Here is a 21,009-nt window from a genome sequence, read left to right on the forward strand (position 1 = left end):
ATAGAGAAGCAGCGTGGCCTAGTGGCGAGAGCATGGGCCTGGGAGTCAGAATGAATGAATGAATGAATGTTCTAATCCTGTCTCTGCCATTTTTCTGCTGTGTGACTTTGGGCCAGTCACTTAACTTCTCTGTGCCTCAGTTTCCTCATCTGTACAATGGGGATTAATCCTAGTTTTTCCTACTTAGAATGTGAGCTCCCTTTGGGACAGGGATGGGGTCCAACCTGATGAACTTGTATCTCCGCCAATGAATAGAACAGTGTTTGGCCCCCAGTAAGCGCTTAATGAGTACCAAAATTATCATTATTGTGACACCCACTGGAACGGCAGTTGGGAGTCAGTCAGTCATATTTATTGAGCATCTACTGCAGGCAGAGCACTGTGCTAAGTGCTGGGAAGAGTACGATATCACAGTATAACAGACACATTCCCTGTGGATGGGGCATCCTGCTCCCTCCTACTTAGACTGTGAGCCCCATGTGGGACAGGGATTGTGTTCAACCTGATGAACTCGTATCTACCCCAGTGTTTAAAACAGTTCTTGGTACATAATAAGCGCTTAACAAGTACCAAAATTATTATTATCGGGATTATTGTGGGCGCCCATCAGGCCAGCAGTGAGGAGGATAGGATGGATTGGGGCATCGAGTGAGTGCGAGCCTAGGGCACCGTCCCCTGGGCTGAGACGTATGGAGAGGCATGGCGGGAGGAATTTGGAGTTTCTCAAGTTGTGCTCGGGTTGCCTGAAATCTGGAAGCAAACAGGTCATACGTGACCTGGCCAGCTGCTCCAGCCTCTGCAGCTCTGTGAATTGGACCTTTCAGGGATGGGAAGTGGATTGGGAGAACGCCTGACTCCTTCAGATCCTTTCGCTCCTTTGTTCGCTTGGGAAACTGCTGGAAACTCCCTCGGAGGCGCTCGTGGTCGACCAGGATGCACAGCCATCGCTCAGAGTCTCATTCCTCTCAAAATCTCATGGTCTGTCTTATGGGGTTGGGGGCTCCTCGATTCTCCTGCGGGTGGGCCCCATGGACGGGGGAGGGCCCTGCTTCCAGAATGCCGTTAGGCAGCTGGACACCGGGCCAGTCTGAGGCCGGGCTTGGAGAGTAGGAGAGGGACACAAGCTGGGAAAACAAACTGTGAGCCCCGAAGGGTCTGTGGTTTTGGAAAGCAAAGGTGTTTGCTGTCGCTGCCGGGGTGGATTTCTCAGGAGGAGGCAGTCAGAGCAAGGGGAGAACAAGCCAGGAAAATTCTTCCTTTCTGTATCTTCCTCCTTTGCTGGGTAAGAGGGAACCATACTCTCAGAACCATTAATAGTAATAATAATAATGATGATGATGATGGTATTCATTAAATGCTTACTATGTGCCAGGCACTGTTTTAAGCACTGGGGTAGATACAAGGTAATCAGGTTGGACATAATCCTCGTCTCACATGGGGTTTACAGTCTTAATCCCTATTTTACAGAAGAAGTAACCAAGACACAAAGAAGTGAAGTGACTTGCCCAAGGCCGCATAGCAGACAAGTGGCCTAGAGGAAAGAGCACAGGCCTGGGAGTCAGAGGATCTGAGTTTGAATCCCAGCTCTGCCAATTACTTGCTGTGTACTAACCTTGGACAAGTCACTCAACTTCTCTGTGCCTTAGTTTCCTCACATGCAAAATGGGGATTAAATACCTCTTTTCCCTCCTGTGAGTCCCATGTGGGCCAGGGACTGAGTCTGACCTAGTTAACATGCACATACCCCAGTGCTTAGAAAAGTGTTAGGCACATTGTAAATGCTTAACAAATACCATAAAAAAGAAAGCTCTTTTAAATTTCACAGATTTCTACAGAAGGTTAGGGAAACAACGTGGCCTAGTGGATAGAGCATGGCCCTGAGAGTCAGAAGGACCTGGGTTCTATTTCTGGCTCCACTACTTGTCGATGTGTGACTGTGGGCAAGTCACTTGACGTCTCTGTGCTTGTTACCTCATCTATAACATGGGCATCAAGACTGTGAGCCCCATGTGGGACAAAGACTGCTTCCGAATTGATTAGGTTGTATCTACCACAGGGTTTAGAAAAAAAAAATTCCATATGATTATATAACATTGCATTGCTTAACCAGCGTAACACACGTAACATAATATAATGTTGGTTACTTCCAGTTGGCAGAAGGGGCAGTTGGTATATTTGAGGGCACTCTATGGTCACCCTTCTCCAAATTGCACACTCAATTATTTATCTTGACTACTTTCTCTGTAAAAATCACCTTCAAAGCCTTTCTCCAATCCTATTTCCTCCAGAGGCTTCCTTTCATCTCTCATCTCCCCACACTATTTCCCCTCCTATTGCCACTTCAGCACTCCCACATCGTGTCATCGATCAGTGATATTTATTAAGCGCTTACTATATGTAGAGCATTGTACCAAGTGCTCAGTAGAGTAAAATACAGCAGTCGGTACAATCTAGTAATGGCCTCCTCTTATATGCAATGCACTGTAATTCTATGTTTCTGAATCAATCAATATGTCGTCATCCTCATGAGTGGTATTTATTAAGCACTTTCTGTGTGCAGAGCACTGTGTTTGGGAGGGGAGAGTACAATATAATACAGCCAGTAGACGTGGTCTCTGCCCTCAACAAGCTCACAGTTCAGAGGGGGAGACAAACATTAAAATAAATTTTGTATACGTAAATAAGTGCTGGGGCTGAAGAGAAGGTGAATATGAAGGGTTTAAAGGATACTCACTCCACACGACCCCACCACCATCATCACCAGTGCTCTGCACACAGTAAGCGCTCAATAAATACGATTGAATGAATGAATCACCACCAGACAGAACTTATATATACTTCTTTAAACTCTGTTACCTCCTCCTAACTCAAATTTATTTTTGTGTCTGTATCCCCCTCTAGAATGTAAGCACCTTGAGAGCAAGAGATCATGCCTACCGGCACTATTATACTTCCCCAAGTGCTTAGTACAGTGCTCTGCACAAAGTGCTTAGTAAATACCATTAGTGGATTGAAATAGTTATTTTTAACTTCTCTGTTAGTGTGAAGGCTCCTTGTGTGACTTAGTTCTGGGGGGTCTTTTAATGGTTTTTGTTAAGCATTTACTATGTGCCAGGCACTGTACTAAACACTGGGGGAGACAAGCTAATCAGTTTGGATAAGTCCATGTCCCACGTGGGGCTCACGGTATTAATCCCCATTTTACAGATGAGGGAACTGAGGCAAGAGAAGTGTAGTGACTTGCCCAAGGTCACACAGCAGACAAATGGCAGAGCTGGAATTAGAACCTAGGTCCTTCTGAGTCCCAGGCCCGGATTCTATCCCCTGGGCCACGCTGCGTCTCCACTGATCTGGTTTTGTATGTCTCAAGTAAAGTGCATTGCACCAAATGGATGCTCAATAAACATTACTTCTACTACAGCTACTACTACTTTCCTTTAAAACAGAACCATAATAATAATAATAATAACAGTATTTGTTAAGTACTTAACTATGAGCCAGGCACTGTACTAAGCACTGGGGTGGATACAAGTAGATCGGGTTGGACACAGTCCCTGTCCCAGGTGGGGCTCACAGTCTCAATCCCCATTCTACAGATGAGGGAACTGAGGCACAGAGAAATGAAGTGATTTGCGCAAAGTCACACAGTTGACAAGTGGTGGAGCCGGGATTAGAACCCACGACCTTTGACTCCCAAGCCCGGGTTCTTGCCACTGAGCCATGCTGCTTTAAAAACCAACTCAAAGGGGACAAGAAGGAGAGGCAAAGGATCTATTCCCTTTCTTTCAGGCATCTCCTTATTTTCATGATTGCAGGCTTCCAATAGGGTCACTTGCAATGGGGGTGGGTTGGTGACTATTAATGTTGCGGAGGAGACCAACAGAGCAGATGTGTGCGTTTTATTACCTGGAAGGGTGCCCTCTTTCTCAGGACTTCCTCTGAGTCCTTCAGCTCAGGGTTCAGCTCGGGGTCTCAAAGCAAATAAGTCTTTCAGGATCAGGAGATTTTTATTACAATAATTAATGTTATTTCTATTTCCTTCCCCAATTAAGCCCCCTCTTCCCCAGTTGCTCTCCCTTCTGGCTCATCTATGCATTTCAATCTGTGACCTTTGGACACTTGGTATTCGCCCCAACCCCACAGCACTTATGAACAGATCTTTATATATTATAAATTACTTATATATTTTAAATTATTTATTTAGTCATGTTAATGTCTGTCTCCCCCTCTAGACTGTAAGCTTGTTTTAGGCTGGGAACATTCCTGCTAATTCAGTTGTATTGCACTCCACCAAGCGCTTAGTACAGTGCATAATAAGCTTTCAATAAATACGATTGATTGATTGATTCCTATTTACCATGGGGGCTCAATGGTAGCCCTGGCACCTAACATGCAGACAACATAAAGTCACTGACTACGAGGAAGTTTATCGTGAAAGAGAGAAGTCAGGTTCCTGTATGACAAATTCCTCATCTTCCCTCAAGTTTCTTCTACTTTTTGGACACCACTAGACTGTAAGCTAGTTGTGGGCAGGGAACGAAACTAACAACTCTGTTGTATTGCACTCTTTCTTTTTTGTGTGTGCGGTATTTGTAATAATGATAATAATAGTGTTTGTTAAGTGCTTACTACATGCCAAGCACTGTACAAAGCGCTGGGATGGATACAAGCAGATCTGGTTGGGCACAGTTCCCTGTCCCACATGGGGCTCACAATCTCAATCCCCGTTTTGCAGATGAGGGAACCGAGGCACAGAGAAGCGAATTTATTTTCCCAACGTCATGCAGCAGACAAGTGGCGGAGCTGGGATTAGAACCAATGACCATCTGACTCTCAGGCCCGTTCTCTATCCACTACATCATTCTGCTTCTCTCTGCAGCACTAAGCCAATAGAACCAAAGATGGCTTAGCTGTGGCCTCCCTTCCTGAGCCAGTGAAGAGAAACCAGATTACCTAATCCAGTGCAGTCCGACTTTCCTTCCTACTGGGTCAGGGTGCTGGAGGGGAAAGTTTCAGAAGAATTGTGCCCTCTAGAGCATGGTACATAGTAAGCACTTAACCAACACTACAATTATTAGTATTAGTGCTGGGAACTGGGTGGGGAGTCCTTTCTCCACCTCAAAGGGAAAAATGGAAACATCCTGTAACTTGTTTATTTGGGCTCAGTAAATGATTGTGGGTATTTGTTAAGTGCATTTTATGTGGCAGGCACTGTACTAAGTGTGGGGGTGGAATACCACTGACTGATTGATCAGAAAATATTATTATTATTTTGATAGTATTCCATCATCCATTGTATCACAGGGGTTGTAGGCCCTGGGAATTGGAGGCCCTTAGTTTCAGGCATGAATGGGATCTGAAAAGCTGAGTTGAATTGAGCTGGTACAGTGTTTGGCATATAGTAAGCACGTAACAAATACCACAGTCATCATCATCATCATCATCATCATCATCATGAGAACCCTGTCTCCTATCCCCAGTCTGTTTGCTGGATTGATTTTACGTCTCCTAGTGACCTCACTCACTCAATCAATCAATCATATTTATTGAACGCTTACTGTGTGCAGAGCCTCTTGGGAGCTCTTGAGAAGGAGCATGGCCTAGTGGAAAGAGCACAGGCCTGGGAGTCAGAGGATGTGGGATCTAATCCTAACTCCGCTACTTATCTGCTATGTGACCTAGGCCAAATCACTTCACTTCTCTGGGCCTCAGTCATCTGTAAAATTGGGATTAGGACTGTGATTCCTATGTAGAACAGGGACTGAGTCCACCCTGATTAGTTTGTATTTACCCCAGTTCTTAGTACAGTGCCTGGTATGTAGTAAGTGCTTAACAAACACTGAAGTTATTATTATCAATATAATTATTTTATTATTGGGAGAAGACAAATACAATAGAGTTTGTCCTTGACTTTAGTTTTCCCATCTGCTCAGGTGAGATCAGTAGATCAATCCATGGTATTTATTGAATGCTTACTGGGTGCAGTACACTGTAGTAAGTGCTTGGGAGAGTACAGCACTGATGGTAGACATGATGCCCACCCTCAGTGAGCTTAAAGTCTAGATACGATGGGTGTAATACGCTCTGAGCATGGGGCAGTCTCACCAAGAGCAGGGAAGACGGCAAGGAAGAAGAGCCCAAGTCTGGTGTTGGGTTATCTTCTGAGAATCCTGGTTTGCTAGGGAGACGCAGTGTGGCCCAGGGGAAACAGCCTTAGCCTAGGTGTCAGTGGACCTGGGTTCTAATTCCAGCCCTGCCACCTGCCTGCTGTGTGACCTGGGGGGAGTCACTTAAGTCTTCTGAGCCTCAGTTTCCTCATCTTTAAAATGAGGAGTCTATATCTGTCCTCCCTCCTACTTAGATTGGGACAGAGACTGTTTTCAACCTAATTATCTTGTATCCACTCCAGTGCTCAGGACAGGTTTCGGCTGTAAGTGCTTAGCAAATAATGCAGTTGTTACTAGGAAGGAAAGATCACATTGGCCCTGTCCAACGGTCACCAATCAATCAATCGTACGTATTGAGCACTTTCTGTGTGCAGAGCACTGTACTAAGTGCTTGGAAAAGTACAATACAACAAAACAGTGACATTCCCTTCCCACAGTAAGCTCAAAGTCTAGACTGGGGGAGGAAGACATCAGTGCAAGTAAATAAAATTACAGATATGTACGTAAGTGCTTTGGGCCTGAAAGCGGGGAGAAGCAAAAGGATAAATAAAATTACAGCTATTTACATGAGCAGGAATGGCAATTGAGCATCTTACAAAAAGAACATTTGGGGTAAAATCTTGGGGGGATTTGGACAAGTAAGCTCTGTCTATTGATATATGATGGTTGAGAGAAAAAAAACTGATTGAAGAATCACATTCTATTATTGGGAAATGGGTCCCATGTAAACCTAGAGGCACAAATGGGTTCCTCCATCTAATTACCCGGGGTCCACACCTGAATGCTAATAGAGGACAGCTGCCATTGTCGGAAAGTTTCTACAGGAACTGCTTTCAGCCTGCGCCTGTGAACTGAATGGAAATGGCCGTGTCGTTTTCCAAGCTCTGATGTAGGCAGGGTCTGTTGGAGATTTGTCTGCAGCTGTTTTCTCCAGCTTTCCCCCACCATGCATTTCTTTCCCTCTTCCTGCCCAACTCCCTCAACCAAACACACACACACACGCACATGCACACACATGTAATAGTAGTAGTACTAGTAGTAGTATACTTGATGGTATTTTTCTGCTTCCCTCTTCCTCTTCTCCCACTCCCTTCTGCATCACCCTGATTTGCTCCCTTTATCCATCCCCTTCCCAGCCCCACAGCACTTGTGTCCATATCTGTAATTTATTTATTTCTATTAATGTCTTTCTCCCCCTCTAGACTGTAAGTTCATTGTGGGCAGGGAATGTGTCTGTTTGTTGCTGCATTGCACTCTCCCAAGAGCTTAATACAGTGCGGTGCACATGGTAAGCACTCAATAAGTATGTTCAAATGAATGAATGAATGTCCCCTGGGTTCAGTGGTCTGTACTAAGCTCTTTTTTTAGTAGTACTTGTTAAGCACTTACTATGTGTCATGCACTGTTTTAAGTGCTGGGGTAGATACAAGTTTATCAGGTCAGACACCTGTGCCTGTGCCTCATGAGGCTTACAGTTGAAGTAAGAGGGAAAACAGGTGTTGAATTCCCATTTTAGAGTTGAGGAAACTGAGGTGTAGAGAAGTTAAGTGATTTGCCCAAGGTCAAGCAACAGACAAGTAGTGGAGCTGCAATTAGAACCCAGGTCCTCTGACTCCCAGCCTTGTCCTTTTTCCATTAGGGGATGGTGCTTCCCTGATCTTTAAGCAGGGAAGTTTCTGTTGGATCATCAATAAAGAGCAGTTTGTACTCTGGTTATTTCAGATCTTTTTTTTTACTGTTTTTTGTTAAGGTCTTACTGTGTGTCAGGCATTGTACTAAGCTCAGGGATAGATCCAAAATAATCAAGTTGGACACAGTCCATGTCCCAAACGGTGCTCACAGTCTTAATCGCCATTTTACAGATGAAGTAACTGAGGCACAGAGAACTAAAGTGACTTGCCCAAGATCACAAAGCAGACAAATGTCAGATCCAGAATTAGAACCCAGGTCCTCTGACTCCCAGGCTTGGACTCTTTCCACAAGACCATGTTGCTTCTCAAGTTGGTTGCAGTAGGGAAATAAAAGCAGAAATTGCAAAATGAAAAAGTATTCATTTTTCATTCATTCATTCAAGTTCTTCTCTGTCCTTGATAAAATACCATACTTTATGTTGGTCCTTGTCTGGTTGCCATCATTAGCAGAAAAATGCAGAGCCAGAGGAAACTGGGTAATTATTCCGGTATTCCTTATGCTATTTGTTGCACTGGGAAAATTTGCTAGACTGCAAGCTCCTTGACAGCAGGGATCATGCCTATTATCTCTATCGTATTGTACTCTCCTAAATGCTAAGTACAGTGTTTGGCACTCAGTAATGGTTCAATGATAATAATAGTAATAAAAGTAATAATGACATTTTTTAAGTGCTTACTATGTGTCAAACAATGTTCTAAGCACTGGGGTAGATACAAGATAATCACGTTAGACACAGTCCTAATCCCCGTTTTACAGATGAGGAAACTCACCAGAGAAGTAAAGTGACTTGCCCAAGGTCACACTGCAGATAAGTGGCAGAGCAGGGTTAGGACCCAACTCCTTCTAACTGCTAGGCCATTCCACTTCCCTGCTATTCCCTGTTCTAATAATCAAATGCTATTGGTTCATGGAACAGAAGCACAAGTCACACTACTTGCCCACAAGGAGCTTACACTCTACTGGGAGGTGGGGGCAAGGGCCATTGCTTTGAGTGGCATTTTCACACACAAGGAACACATTCTGCCATCAGGGTAGGCACTGTTGGGGCATTTTCTTCGGTTGATCATTGGCTTTAGCATCTGTCCTACAGCAGTCATCAGACTAGATGCTGATGCTACAGTCTCTACATCCTTTGGCACAGTTTCAAGGATACATTTATTTCCTCTTCTTAAGGGGGTCCAAATCATCTTTGTTTTTTTAAAAATGGTATTTGTTAAGCTCTTATTATGTGCCAGGCACTGTACTGAACGCTGGGGTAGATACAAGCTGATCAGGTTGGACACAGTCCCTATCCTACATGGGGTTCACAGTCAATCTCCATTTTACAAACAAGGGTACTGAGGTACGTAGAAATTAAATGACTTGCCCAAGGTCACACAGCAGGCAAGTGGCAGAGTTGGGATTAAAAGGCATTGTTATTGCTTCCTCACATATAATCTTACATCGCCAGATTATAAACTCCTCTCCAGTTTGCAAGCTCCTCAAGGGCAAGGATTGTGTCTTCTAACTCTATTGGACTCTCCCAAGGGCTCAGTACAGTGCTCTACATAGGACAGGCACTCAATAAATACCAGGGATTGACATCTTTCCTCAATGTCTTCACCAAACCAACCTCGACATCATTATCATCACCAGGAGAATTAAATCAGAACATGGGCTAGGCTGTGCACAGTTCCGAGAAAGTCAATCAATCATATTTATTGAGTACTTACTGTGTGCAGAGGACTGTACAAAGAGCTTGGGGGAGGATATTATAACAGTATCCCAGAGTTGGTAATAATAATAATAATAATGGTATTTGTTAAATGCTTACTATGTGCAAAGCACTGTTCTAAGCGCTGGGGAGGTTACAAGGTGATCAGGTTGTCCCATGGGGGGCTCACAGTTTTAATCCCCATTTTACAGATGAGGTAACTGAGGCACAGAGAAGTTAAGTGACTTACCCAAAGTCACACAGCTGATAGTTGACGGAGGTGGGATTTGAACTCATGACCTCTGACTCCAAAGCCCGGGCTCTTTCCACTGAGCCACGCTGCTCACATCAAGCTTAGACTCTAGAGGGATAAATTAAAAACCACCCACCTAATGTGGGGCTCAAACCCACGACCCTGAGAGTAAGAGTCACGTGCTCAAGCAACTGAGCTAGCTGAGCAATTGAAAGTTAAGGAGATTGGGGTCCCTGCCCTCCGTGGGTTTACAGTCAAAGAGCAGACTTCGGAGCAGTCTTGGATGGAGGGTTGTCAGAGAAGCCATCACTGGTTTCTCATGGCTGGGGAAAATGAATCCTCCTTTTGCATTCGGAAGCAGCATGGCCTAATGGAGAGAGGATGGGTCTGGGAGTTAGAGGACCTGGATTCTAATCCCAGCTCCGCCACTTGCCTGCTATGTGGACCTTGAGCAAATCACTTCACTTCTCTGGGCCTCAGTTACCTCATCTGTAAAATGGTGATTCAATTCTTGTTCTCCCTCCCTGCCTTGGACCGTGAGGTGGGGACTGCATCCAACCTGATTAGCTTGTATCTATCCTGGTGCTTAATACAGTGTCTGGCACATAGTAAGCACTAAACAAATGCCATTAAAAAAAAAGAACTGATTGTATTGTGTACCTCAAATGGCTTCCAATTTGGGGCTAGGCACTTTAACATGTTTATTATTAGTAGTAGTAATAATAATAGCCAAAACAGTAATGGCTTAACAAATACCACAGTTAATATTGTGGCTATTATTACTGCTACTGCTAATAATAAAAATGTCAAAGTGCCTAGCCCTGAATTGGAAGCCACGCTTGTGTATTCAGGGACCAGGGAAAGGAACACAATGGCTCTTTAGTCGGGAAGTGGTCTAATGAGGCTGCCTGCAGTAAGGGGAAGATTCTGTCATTCCATGCCCCGCCCCCAATCCCTCTTCCCGGAGCCTAGCCAGTGGAGACTCCAGTTTGGCTCTGTGGTCTTTGAGCTAGGACACACCACATCAGTGGGGCCTACTGGGTTTTGCTTTCAATCCTCCTAAAATATTTCCGAAGGAAGACGAGACGCTGATTTTATTTAGAAAGTACATCCTCTCCCGGGACAGAACTTCTGTTGGTCCCAGAAGGGGTCCAGCAGCAAGAGCAGGAATGTGTTTGATTTGAAGCCGGATGGCGCCTCGCTGGGTCAGGTCAGGAGGGAGGGATTAAGGGAGGGAGGGAGGAAGCGGTTTTTGGACGGGTAACGCAGAGCTCCGCGCTCGAATCAAAGAACATCACAGCAGGGAAGCAGTGTGGCCTAGCGGATAGAGCCCGAGCCTGGGAATCAGAAGGTCATGGGTTCTAATCATGGCTCTGCCACTTGCCTGCTGTGTGATCTTGGGCAAATCACTTCACTTCTCTGGGCCTCAGTTCCCTCATCAGTCAAATGAGGATTAAGAGTGTAGGCCCCATGTAGGACAGGGACTGTGCCCAACCTGATTAACTTGTATCTACCTCAGTGCTTAGTACAGTGCCTGGCACATAATAAACATTTAACAAATACCTTAAAAAAAGAAAGGACAGGCAGAGTCATTGGCTCAGAGGACTTGTTCTGGGCTCAGGGCTTGGGTACCACCTGAACCCACACCCGCTGCTAGTGCCAGCCTGTGGACCCTGAATAATAACAGTAACAACATATCAGGGATACCATAATAATAATTATTATTATTACTATTATTATTGTACTCAACCAAGAACTTAGTCCAGCACATGGTAAGTGGTGAACAAATCCCATTAACTGATGGATTGATATATCTAGACTGTGAGCCCGTTGTTGGGTAGGGACCATCTCTATATGTTCCCAACTTGTACTTCCCAAGCGCTTAGTCCAGTGCTCTGCACACAGTAAGTGCTCAATAAATATGATTGAATGAATGAATGAATCTGGTCACTCAGTCTTGTCTTTTCTTATGCTGTCGAGTCGCCTCTGACCCATAGCAATGCCATGGACACATTCACCCAGAACACCCCATCTTCAACTGCAGTCATTCTGGTAGTGGATCCATACAGCCTTTTTGATAAAGATATGGAGTGGTTTAATTGACGCCTTCCACGCAGTAAACTTGAGCCTCTGCCCTTGACTCTCTCCCATGCCACTGCTGCCCAGCACAGGTGAGTTTTGATTTGTAACAGATAGCCTTCCACTAGCTAGCCACTGCCCAAGCTAGGAATGGAATGGGTATGCCCCTGCTTGACTCTCCCTCCCATAATCAAGACTGCTAGAGTACTGGAAACTCTGCAGATGTGACCCTGAGCTGGGGGGAGGGGGCACTCAGTATTTACGAGAATAAGTGTTTCGTATGGTGCTCTGTACACAGTAAGCACTCAGTAAATACCTTTGACTTACCATTAGTTGATCAGAACATCTCCAGTGGCAGCTAGAGGCAAGATAGCCCAGTGGGAGAGAAAACTGGAGATGGGAGTACTAGCCTCAGTTCCACTACTGAAGCAGCGTGGCTCAATGGAAAGAGCCTGGGCTTTGGAGTCAAAGGTCATGGGTTCGAATCCCAGCTCCACCACATGTCTGCTATGTGACCTTGGGCAAGTCACATAACTTCTCGGAGCCTCAGGTACCTCATCTGTAAAATGAGGATGAAGACTGTGAGCCCCACGTGGGACAACCTGATCACCTTGTATCCCCCCCAGTGCTTAGAACAGTGCTTTGCACATAGTAAGCGCTTAATACATGCCATTCTTATTATTATTATTATTACTGACTTGCTGTGTGACCTTGGGCCTGCACTTTAACCTCTCTGATCCTCAGCTCTAGACCCTATTCATTCATTCATTCATTCAATCGTATTTATTGAGCAGCTGTGTGCAGAACACTGTACCAAGCGCTTGGGAGCATAGAGTGCAACAATGGGTGGACACATACCCTGACCACAACGAGCTTACATTGAATAAGGATGTTATGAGGATGGAGCACATCAGGGGCCCTAAGGCGTTTGAGCTCTCTAGGAGAGGACATTATAAATACAAGGCCAGAATGTTATCATCCTTCTTATTTAGTGTAAATAAACTTCCTTGTAGGAAGTTTCCTATTAAAGTTTCCAGAGATCCACATTGCGGAGGCAGCCTGGAGCGGACTGTGGAGCGGAAGCCCGAGATTTACCTCAGGCTGCTCTCCCGGCTATTCTGTCCCCCACTGCTTGAGAACGGGAGTCAGTTTAGAAGGGGGCAGCTGTGTGGATCTCTCCGTTCCTCAACCACCTAGATTCATATTTGGCTTCGTGTCTGTCCTCATTCATATTTTGAGCAGAAATGCCTCCACTTCTCTGTTGGGAATTGGCATTCAAGTCGCTTCAAATTGCACAGAACCAAAAGCAAATAAGGCCAGCAATTCCTCAAGGCCAAAGGCAAAACGACAGAAATTGAAATGGCTTCTATATGGGCTCGGCCCAGATCCAGTGCCTTTCCCCGATGGCCTTACTGCCTGGTGGAGTGGATGGTGTTTTTCTCGGCCGTGGAAGACTGGGAGAACATGGATAATTGAAATCCACAGGTAATCCACAACATCACCCTCACCCTAATCTTTGAGCCAAAATTGCTGGCGAGGAGAAGCAGTGTGGCCTAGTGGAAATAGCACAGACCTTAGAGTCAAAGGGCCTGGGTTCTAATCCTGACTCTGCCAATTGCTTGCTTTTCAACCTTGGGGAAGTCACTTGACTTCTCTGAGCCTCTGTTTCCTCACCTTCAGAATGGGGATTCAAAACCTGTTCTCCTTCCTACTTAGACCATGAGCCCCATGCAGGACAGGGACTTTGTCTGACCTAACTGAGCTGTACCTATCCCAGCCCTTAGAATAGCATTTGACACTTAGTGAGAGCTTAATACCATTATTTCAAAAAATGGACTGATTTGAGTTTCCCCTTCTGCCTGCATTCTCAGTGAGCAGCAAAATGGCCACCAAGGGCCTGGTTAATCCATTTATTGCAAACTCCATGTGGGAGGGAGAGATAATGATGATGACGGTGATGGCATGTTAAGCTCTTACTATGTGCCAATCATTTAAGCACTTGTCTTGTCTTATGCCATCAAGTTGTTTCCGACCCATAGCGACTCCCCGGACACATTTCTCCCAGAGTGCCCCTCTCTCCATCTGCAATCATTCTGGTAGTGGATCCATTGAGTTTTCTTGGTAAAAATACAGAAGTGGTTTACCATTGCCTTCTTCCACACAGTAAATTCGAGTCTCCACCCTCGACTCTCTCCCATGCCGCTGCTGCCTGAATGTTCCACTGGCAGGTCCGAGGGAGGTAATAGTAGTAATGATAACAATAACTGTGGCATTTGTTAAGTGCTTACTACGTGCCAAGCACTGTACTAAGCACTGGGGTAGATACAAGCAAATCGGGTTGGATGCAGTCCCTGTCCCACATGGGGCTCACAGTATTAAGCCCCATTTTACAGATGAGGTAACTGAGGCACAGAGAAGTGAAGTGACTTGTCCAAGGTCACACAGCCAACCAGTGGCAGGGCCGGGATTAGAACACATGTTCTTCCGACTCCCAGGCCCATGCTGTATCCACTAGGTCAAGTTTTGTCTGGTCCTCATTGAAGGACCTCCCTGGAGTCCCAGGATAGAGTGGCCAGTCAACCCCCCGGGACGTCAGAAGGGCAGATGCCTAAGGCACGCCTGGGTCCCCAGGACGGCGAGCAGCAAGGTTGGTGTTTGACACCTGGAGGGCAACGAGGAAGAGGAAGTGAAATTAGGGGAGACTGGGGGCCTCGGACGGATGGCCCTGGGCCTTGGAGCCAGCCCCTTTGTCCTGAGGAAGCAGTCCCCACCAAGGCCTCACTGGGCACAAGACCACTGAGGAAGCATGAGAGACCACGGCCGGAATGTGGGTCTGCCAGCTGTGCCCGGCCAATCGGCTGGCACCCGACAACTGGCACCGGCTGCTCCATGTTAAAACCCCTGCGCTCCCATTCAAGGTCAGGACACACCCAGCCCCTCCTTCCTGGGCGGGACTTGTGCCTTTGTTGTTGTGGGTTTTGTTATTTGTTTTGTGGGTGCTTGGAGGGGGTGGGTGTGCATGGGTATGTATGCATGTGGGCATTTGCGTGTGCTCTGATGTGTGTGTGTGAGTGTTCCTTGTGCACATATGTATACCTTTGTGTTAGCATGTATGTGCATGCATGCACACTCATGTGGGCATGTGTGTGTCCAGGAGTGCGTGTGCCACATGTGGGTGCATGTGGAGGGGAAGAGTTGGGAGCCTGCCCCTCTATCTTGGCTATTCTGTGATTCTGCTAATAGCAAACTCCTGAAAAAATAGATACGAGGACAGCGGAAATTCTGTTCTTCGAAGACAGGGTCGGCATAGCAGCCAGCCACACTGCACACAAACTAGAGCACTGTGAAACATCTGGGAGGCTGGAGAAGATGGGGGGAGGCAGAGGGAGGTTTAGAGAGGATGGAAGGGGAGTTTAGGGGAGGCCAAGGGAGGCTGAGAGAAGATGGGGGGAGCCCAGGGGACACCTAGGGAGGCTGATGGAGGCTGAGGGAGGTCTGGGGGGAATGGAGGGAGGCTGAGGGAGGCGGAAGGAGGCTGGAGGAGACTGAGGGAGGCTAGGAGGGACTGGAGGAGGATGGAGTAGGCCGAGGGAGAACTGCCTTGGTGGTTTCATTCACTCCTGGCCTATTCTGGGACTCCCAGACATACCCCACATTTGTCTGTATGTGAGCTGGCAATTTTGCAGAATCATGGCTGAGCCCTCTGCCATTCCGGTGGGCAGCAGTGTCCTACAGGGCTTGGGCAACTCCATCGCCACTGAAGCCCACCAGCCTCCCACCCCAAGCTGGATGGATCAGAAACTGGTTAATGGGGGGTCTACCTCAGTGTCTCTTTTCACCACCTTCAGTGTCTACTTTGCCTTCCTACTCTGCCCCCGGCCCAGGATTCTCCATTTCCTTTCTGGAAGTCCCCAGGCAGAATTCCCTTGACCGCTCCACTCCTCCCATTCCATGACCCTTGTGACAGCAGGTTCCGCCTGCTGCCAAACCTCCATCCCTCATGTTGCGGTCCTGACTCTCCCACTCTTGTTCTGGCCTTGGTGGAAGAGTAGGCTGTTCCACCCTCCATGTTCTAACCTTTCACCTCTTGGAGGAGCCTCTCTCTGACTGATTGATCGATTCAGTCAGTCAGTCAGTAGTATTTATTGAGCGCTTACTCTGTGCAGAGCACCGTACCAAGCGTTTGGGGGAGTACAATATTACAATATTACGGACACATTCCCCTTCCACAAAGAGCTTATAGTCTAGAGAGGGAGACAGACATTAATAGAAATAAATGATAGATATGTACATAAATGCTGAGGTGGATAAATGAAGGAGCAAGTCAGAGTGATACAGAAGGGAGTGGGAGAAGAGGAAAGGGGGGCTTAGGAAAGGCCTCTTGGAGGAGATGTGCCTTCAGTAAGGCTTTGAAGGCCGGGCAGAGTAACTGTCTGTCAGATTTGAAGAGGGAGTGCATCCAGGCCAGAGGCAGAATGCAGGTGAGAGTTTGGCAGTAAGATAGAGGTACAGTGAGAAAGCTTTAGAGAAGTGAAGTGTGTGGGCTGGGATGTAGGAGAGTAGCCAGGTGAGGTAGGAGGGGACAAGGTGATTGAGTGCTTTAAAGCCAATGGTGAGGAGTATCTTTTTGATGCGGAGGTGGATTGGCAAGCTTTGGAGGTTCTTGAGGGGTGGGGAAACATGACCTGAGCGTTTTTGTAAAAAAATGATCCAGGCAGCAGAGTAAAGTCTGGACTGGAGTGGGGAGAGACAGGAGGCTGGGAGGTCAGCAAGGAGGCTGGTATAGTAATCAAGGAGGGATAAGATTAAAGTGGTTGGATTAAAGTGGTAGCAGTTTGGATGGAGAGGAAAGAGCAGAATTTAGCAAAATTGTGAAGGTCGAACCGACAGGATTTAGTGATGGATTGAATATGTGGGTTGAATGAGAGAGATGAGTCTAGGACAATGCCAACGTTCCGTTCTTGTGAGACAGAAAGGATGGTGGTGCCACCTACAGTGATGGGAAAGTCATGGGGAGGACAGGGTTTGGGCGGGAAGATACCTTTGTATAGTCCTTTCCCCCAGCTCACAATCTCCCCCAGAGCTCCAGGGAACAGATTTCACTCACTAGGAAGAAAATGAACCTTGGAATAAAGCAGAATCAGAATTTCAGGGGGAGGATCGCTGTCTCCCACCCATCCTCTAGGATGTGGGGTTTTTTTTGTGGTGGGTAGGGGTGAGGGAAAGAGGAGGTCAAGTCTCACAATGAGACTGGGAGTCAAGAGAAGTGGTTCTAATCCCTGTTCTGGCACTAGGTGGCTGGGAGACCTAGGGCAAGTCTCTTAACCTCTCCGGGCCTCAGCTTCCTCATCTATAAAATGGGAATAAAGTACCTCCTCTCCCTCCATTTCAGACTGGGAACACCAAGTTGGGCAAGAACTGTGTCTGATCTGATTATCTTTTGCCCCAGTACTTAGTGCATTGCGTGACACATGCTGTGTGTTTAAAAATTCTACCATTATTATTATTATTATTTTTGTTGTTATTATTGCTTATCATTATCACTATTTTGCACTATAGCTCCTACCCAGTTTTTTCATAGGAGATGGAGTCCCGGGTGCCTGATTTTCCATCTCACCCGCATCCTAGCCACAGTACATGTTTGGTTTTGCCACGGGGAGCCTTCCTATAGAAATCTCCGGGAAAGTGCCATGCCATCCGAGTGACAGCTGGGTCCCCCGGGGGGAGACGCCCCATATGCCGTCCGGACCTCCGGATCTCATTATGCACGCGCAAGCAAATTCATCTTCTTTAATTGTGCCCTCAGCCCAGCTGAAGGCAAAAAGGAATTCGGAGACTATTAGACACATATCTGTTTTCCCAGGGTTACCATGGGAACCAATGGATCAGCGCATTGTAATTAACTGTGTCACTGGAGCACAAGATGGGGAAGCAGAGACCCTGCTCCAGTTGGTTAGCTTAAATCTTGCCCTAAAGCCCCAGTCTTCCCTCCCTGAGCCTGCCCCCCAAAGATGGCTGGAGCCATACATGTAGGCTGGGCCATCCCCTCAAAATTGGATTGACCCTTCCTCTGTTGGGGCCACTCAGTCAGTCCGTTGTATTTATAGAGTGCTTACTGGGTGCAGAGCATGGTACCGTGGGAGAGTATAATACAACAATATAATAAACACACTCCCTGCCCATAACAAGGTTACAGGCTAGAGGTCAGGCTGAGGAGCTCCCGGCTCTCAGTTTTCCATGGTCACGGGGCACAGGGTACACCCAGAGAGCCTAAACTCTCAGATAATGGGGCGTGGCACTGTAGGATACGTGCTCAGAGAACACCCAAGTGTTCATCAGAGACAATCCATTCTATCATAAGCTCCTCAAGGGCAGGGGGACGGGCCTTCCACTTCTGCCGGCAATGCGGGTGTTGTTCTGTGCCATGGGACTCGGCGGCAGGAGCCAAAGTCAGGGGGAAGACTGGTGATGAAAATAAAAAGGCAAGATGTAAAGGGATTCAGTGCCAGCTCTGCACCGGAGAGGAGACAGATCAGCTGGAAATCGGACTGTCCAGTATAAAACTGATCAGCTGCCCACCCCGACCGTCACTCCGGCAACCCCCATCTCACTGCTGTCACTCCTTCCCTCCCAGTGGGAAACCAAGGATGGGGCTGGGTTTGGGGAAGCCTTGGTTATTTATTTCTATTAATGTCTGTCTCCCCCTCTGGACTGTAAACTCTCCGTGAGCAGAGAATATGTCTGTTATATTGTGCTCTTCCAAGTGCTTAGAATGGTGCTCTGCACACAATAATTATGACTGATTGACTGACCGGCTGACTGTGCATCCTTCTTGAGGATCAGTCAATCCTTGGGATATGGGCTTTGTCCATTCTGCCTATCTTGTACCTATCCCTGCGCAGTGTTTGGCCCACGGTAGCCACTTAACAAATGCCCCCATCTTTATTATTACTTGATATTTGCCCCAACCCTACAGCACTTAAGCACGTATCTTCAAATTATAAATTATTTATCCATATTAATGTCTGTCTCCCCCTCTAGAGCATAAACTCGTTATGGGCAGGGAATGTGCCTGCTTATTCTGTTGTGTTGTACTCTCCCAAGCGCTTAGTACAGTGCTCTGCACATAGTAAGCACTCAATAAATATGATTGATTGCTTAATTATTATTAGGACGGGAGAGAGTTGAGTCTCCCTTAGCACCCTTGAGCTGAGTTCCTCCAGTGTCTGGAGGCTAACCACCTCTTCTCTTAATAATAATAATAATATTGCCATCATTATTATTATTATTAACCACCCCTTCTCCACAACTCACTAGACTGTAAACTTCTCAAAGGCATGGATTATATCTATTCTACTGTACTCTCTCAAGTGCTACATTCAAAGCTCTGCACAGAGGAAGCACTCAATAAATAGCACTGATGGAGGGAATGACCCAGGTTTAACCCAGTGACTTGGTTGGAAATTTGGTCTATTGGAAAGAGCACGGGCCTGGGAGTCAAAGAATATGGGTTCTAATTCCGGCTCTGTCCCCTGTCTGTTGCGTGTGACCTTGGGCAAGTTACTTCACTTCTCTGTGCCTCAGTTCCCTCATATGTAAAATGTATATGTAAAATGGGGATTAAGACTGTGAGCACCATAATAATAATAATAATAATAATAATAATAATAATAATAATGGCATTTGTTAAGCGCCTACTATGTGCAAAACACTATTCTAAGCACTGGGGGAGATACAAGGTGATCAGGTTGTCCACATGGGGCTCACAGTCTTAACCCCCATTTTAAATATGAGGTAACTGAGACACAGAGAAGTTAAGTGACTTGCCCAAAGTCACACAGCTGACACGGCAGAGTCGGGATTTGAACCCATGGCCTTTTACTCCCAAGCCCGTGCTCTTTCCACTTAGCCACACTGCACCATGTGGGACAAGGACTGTGTCTGACCTAATTATCATGGATCTGCCCCAGTGTTAGAACTGTGCTTGGCACAAAGTAAGCACTTAAATACCATTATTATTATTATTATCTAATAATAATAATCTTGTTGATATTTAATAATAATAAATTAAGAACCTCCACCTAGTAAGTCTTTCCCCAGCAGGGCTGGGTCTCCCATGAGCACTGTTGTTCTGAGCACCAATTCTCTGAATCGGCGAGCCGGAAGACAGTATAAGTACTTGCCTGTGCTCTTCCCTCCTGAGCCATTCAGTGCTACATGTCATAAAGCCCTCTGAGTGACTGACACCTTGGAAACAAATCCTGACATTTAATGACAGGCAGCTGAGACCAGCCTCTTCCACACTTTGCAGACTTTGTGTGCCGTTCTATTAGTCACTTGGAGCCTCCTCCCCCATCTGTGAGGCAACAGTGCAGATATTGTGTGTTTGGAAGAGGGGAGGTGAGCAAAGGGTCCTCTTGGATGGGAACGGAAGCTACTCATTTGGAAGATAAGATGGCGAGAGACTCTGAGGTCATCTCTCCCCTCCTGAAGAGAACGGCTGGCTAGCGTTATGAAACAGGGTAAATATTCAAACATATCCTGGCCCCGCGGCCACGGAGAAAACACATGTAGGGCCCAGGGAGGATTCAGATGCCTAAAGACAATCGCTGCTCTGTCCTGCACGAGACCCAATGGAGAGAAGAATTTCTCTCCAGAGTGAACAGGCCGGTGATCTCACTGGACTCTCCTGCCTTGGAATGGAAAAGTGATGATGCAGCTTTGCTCTTTGGCACTTGGAGGGAGCTCCCTTAGAGCTACTTGGGAAGAATACGTTCTGACTCTGAACTGAGATTGATCAGTCGATCAGTGGTGTTTATTGAACGCTTACTGTGTGCAGTAATTTATTTATATTAATGTCTGTCTCCCCCTCTAGACTTAAGCTCATGTGGGCAGGGAATGTGTCTGTTTTTTGTTATACTGTGGGCTCCCAAATGCTTAGTACAGTGCTCTGCACACAGTAAGTGCTCAATAAATATGATTGAATGAATCAATGAATGCAGAGCACTATACTGAGTGGTTGGGAGAGTACAATATGACAGAGTGGTAGACCCATTCCATGCCCACAGGAGATTACATTACAGAGGGGGAGACAGATATTAAAAAGAGGCATTTGAAAAGTCTCA

General features: G+C 46.4%; 1 protein-coding gene across 2 annotated transcripts in view; it reads left to right on the plus strand.

Annotated features, from left to right (window-relative positions):
- Positions 1–21,009, plus strand: part of CORO2B (coronin 2B) — a 150,081-nt gene that overhangs the window by 14,884 nt on the left and 114,188 nt on the right. Inside the window, exon 1 of one of the 2 annotated variants that reach the window (XM_038767118.1) lies at positions 20,364–20,406. The exons of the other annotated variant lie outside the window; for it this stretch is intronic. The gene's annotated coding sequence lies outside the window, so the exon portion shown is untranslated. Of the gene's footprint in view, positions 1–20,363; positions 20,407–21,009 lie in introns of those variants that run through there. 2 annotated transcript variants of the gene reach the window in all.

Source organism: Tachyglossus aculeatus, chromosome 26, assembly GCF_015852505.1.
Source record: "Tachyglossus aculeatus isolate mTacAcu1 chromosome 26, mTacAcu1.pri, whole genome shotgun sequence".
NCBI lineage: Eukaryota > Metazoa > Chordata > Mammalia > Monotremata > Tachyglossidae > Tachyglossus > Tachyglossus aculeatus.